This window comes from Littorina saxatilis, linkage group LG3 (assembly GCF_037325665.1).
Source record: "Littorina saxatilis isolate snail1 linkage group LG3, US_GU_Lsax_2.0, whole genome shotgun sequence".
Lineage (NCBI taxonomy): Eukaryota > Metazoa > Mollusca > Gastropoda > Littorinimorpha > Littorinidae > Littorina > Littorina saxatilis.
This window is the reverse complement of record NC_090247.1, coordinates 37,312,527-37,315,026: the sequence shown is the minus strand read 5'-3', so window position 1 is coordinate 37,315,026 and position 2,500 is coordinate 37,312,527. Positions and strand designations below refer to the sequence as shown.

The following is a 2,500-nucleotide window of genomic DNA, read 5'->3' as shown; positions in this document are numbered from 1 at the left end:
CTAAATTGGTCGGAATTTGTTGTGTAACAGTATGTTCTCATTTGTAATTTGTTTCTCCATGACCCCAGAGGAACAGACTTCATATTAAAACCTTGAGACCCTGAAAATACTTGCATACTAAATTTTTTTTTTTTATTGGGGATAGGCAAGCTCTTGAATTCTTCAAGCCTTGAGAAACTTTCCAGTCTGATATACATGTACCAGAAAAAAGTGTGATCCTAACAATAACATGAATACTTAATTCAATATGTGCAGGAGCTACTTCGGCAGACCCATATGGCTAGTATCACAATGCAGGGAAGGTGAGTTCATTGATTTATGTTTTTTCCACCTTTTCTGTGTTTGATGTCAGCCGTGATTACCCAATGAGAACTTCAAAACATGTTGCTGACTTGCGAAAACCCAACCATCACATCTGATGTAGTTGTGTAGCCCATCTAGAGGATAGAACATCTAATTTCGTGATAGCATAGCAATGCTGTGTACCTGACTAAATCTCTGCACATCACAGTGAAGTCTTACTTTATGATCATATGATTCAATACCCCCCCCCCCCCCCCCCCCGACTAAACAACGAAGAGCAGGCACTACACACTCACATAACTACCAACTCCACAATGTCATTTCAGAATCAAGCAATCAGGAGAATGAAAGGATTCACCAGTGCTCCGCCACTCGGTTGGATAGCCATCACTATGCACAACAAAATCCATTATTGAGGGTCTCTTGGTCGTTTCTGAAGCTAGGGCTTGGAAGCTCACATACAAATATTCCTAAGAAAAATCCTTGTCCTCGAGTAAGATTCCCAGTGAATGGGGCCGAAAACAACAAAAATGAATACTATTTTTTTTTTAAATCAAAACATTGTTAAATTTGTTATCTTACTCATTGTGAAAGTCTGACCAAATCTGCGACATTGAGGCAAACAAGTTGGGGTGGGCCTTTAACTAAATACTCTGAAACCAGCAGCTGCTTTAAGTAATTGTATGTGTGTTGTCATTATGTACTGCTTGCACTAAATGCATTTTCTTTATCTCCTCAGAATCGAGCCACCCAGAGAAAGACCATTGACATGCAGGGCGCATAGTAAAACATATAGAATTATGGCGTGCAAGTCGGTCGACAGGTGCCAGCCATTATCATCATAACAAGCAATGCAGATCATAGTTCCTTATGTTTTATGTTGTGCACAAGTCCCTAGATCTGCTTTAATTTTAATGTAGAATTTCATTATCAGATAATTTGAAACATTTTGTTTAATTAAATTGTAAATACGTCCAAGTCAATTTGCAGCATTTTTTCTTTATTGTTCTTCTATATACCCTTAAAACTAACACATAGTAAAAACAAGAAATGTTTGTTCAAGGGAGATCATCTAAAGCTTTTTTTTTTAAATCTGTAAAATTGCATAGTGACATCCTCCAAAAATAAAATGTCTTAAGAATAAAGGTATCTACACGGGTTGTCTACCTATTTCTTATATTTTTTTTAATAAGTTTTATTCAAGGGAGGCAATAAAAAATATTTACAAAAATGTGTCCAATTGTGTGCTTACAAATATTAACATTTCTTGTAGCCCCAAGAAGTGTGTTTTGTCTTGTAACTATTGTGATTTGAGAGCTTTAGCACTGAATGCTTTGCATCCTAGTGTGAATAGCATTGTAAAGCTTGCCTCTTGCTAATTTAGAGCAGTAGAATAGAAAGCAGCCTATTCCACAATCTTCTTTCATATTCTGTGCATACTCCTTGACAAGAGAACCACGAGATTTGTTTTTATTCCGATGTTGCCTTTTCTATTCAATTAAATACTTAAATCCTTCGTGCAACACAAACCTTTTTTGTGTTGGTTTGTTTGTTTATTTCTATATTTTGTAAGTATAGACCGTACTAGAGACCAGTCTTTCACCGCCGTATGATTGATCTGGAAATCTCCGCTAAGCAGTTCAATAACATAATTAGTACATGGCTAAAGCATTTTTGCTACTCCACTCAAAATATGTCTAACTACGCACTCGTACTCTCTCCCTAACATAACACTTGTTCATGCAAAATTGTTTGCGGATCAGTAAAATTTGCGTGAAATATTGAATTGCGAATTTTTTTTAATTTTTGTTGTTGAAAATTACGTAATCTTCAAAATAGATGAGTGTTTACTGAAGCGATAAACTATTTATACAAGTTAATAAGAATGGTTTGTAAGATCAAATACAAACCAGCAATACAACTGCTGTCGATAGATTACCCCCCTTGACTTCTCTGTCTGTTGGGTCAAACTACGCCAGACATTTCTCTTCTAGTGGCTCCATAGCATGAGATACAGGCTCCGAGGCAGAAACTGCTTCGTTCTGAACTTGAATACATCGGTTCCTCTCAGTTACATAGTCTTTTAATTCCTTCTGTCGTTTCAATGCAACAGGTAATCAAGCCTGTGAGTGTTGCATACTGTATCAAGTTCTGGTGTATTAGCGATCGAAAACTGAGTTTACGAGGTAGTTGCAGA

General features: G+C 36.6%; 1 long non-coding RNA gene across 2 annotated transcripts in view; it reads left to right on the top strand.

The window, feature by feature from the left end:
- Nucleotides 1-1,287, top strand: part of LOC138962274 (uncharacterized) — a 3,492-nt gene extending 2,205 nt beyond the window's left edge. For both annotated transcript variants that reach the window (XR_011454461.1, XR_011454462.1), the window contains exons 4-5: nt 256-302; nt 1,043-1,287. This is a non-coding gene — a long non-coding RNA (uncharacterized lncRNA). The remainder of the gene's footprint in view (nt 1-255; nt 303-1,042) is intronic.
- Nucleotides 1,288-2,500: the final 1,213 nt, after the last annotated feature.